Here is a 656-nt window from a genome sequence, read left to right on the forward strand (position 1 = left end):
ACTTTATATCTCGCAATTCTGACTTTATAGCTCACAATTGTAACTTTATGTCTCGCAATTCTGACGTTATAACTCGCAATTGTGAATTTATATCACACAATTCTGACTTTATAGCTCGCAATTTTGACTTTATATCTCACAATTCTGACTTTATAACTCGCAATTGTGAGTTTATATCTCACAATTCTGAAAAAAAAAAGTCTAAATTGCGAGATAAAAAGTTTTTTATTATTATTATTATTATTATTATTCAGTGGTGGAAACGGGCTTCCATAAAAATGTCCAGTTGTCATTGCAAAAATAAAACGGTAGCCATTGACTTCCATAGTGTGGAACAAAATACTATGGAAGTCAATGGCTGCCGTCAAGTGTTCGGTTACCCACATTCTTATATGTAACTCTATAGCTCTCCCTGATAGCACACGACGTGCAGCATGGAGACGTCTATCATTTACATCTGCAAGACGTATTTTTTAGAGTGTTTCCTCATCTGCAATACATCTATAGAACGTTTCCTATCAGATGGCAAATAGACATTTAGAAGATGTCTTTAAGATGTTTAGGATGTAAAACTGATATTGTATAGACGTCTATCAGATGTTTGTACACAGCAGATGCTTTCCAGATGAAGAGATCTTTAACAGACATCTTGCAGA

General features: G+C 34.3%; 1 protein-coding gene across 2 annotated transcripts in view; it reads left to right on the forward strand.

The window, feature by feature from the left end:
- Positions 1–656, forward strand: part of LOC107675418 (GDP-fucose transporter 1-like) — a 4,923-nt gene that overhangs the window by 1,334 nt on the left and 2,933 nt on the right. The gene's annotated exons all lie outside the window — the stretch shown is intronic.

Source organism: Sinocyclocheilus anshuiensis, unplaced genomic scaffold (genome assembly GCF_001515605.1).
Source record: "Sinocyclocheilus anshuiensis isolate Anshui unplaced genomic scaffold, SAMN03320099.WGS_v1.1 scaffold1081, whole genome shotgun sequence".
Classification (NCBI taxonomy): Eukaryota; Metazoa; Chordata; class Actinopteri; order Cypriniformes; family Cyprinidae; genus Sinocyclocheilus; species Sinocyclocheilus anshuiensis.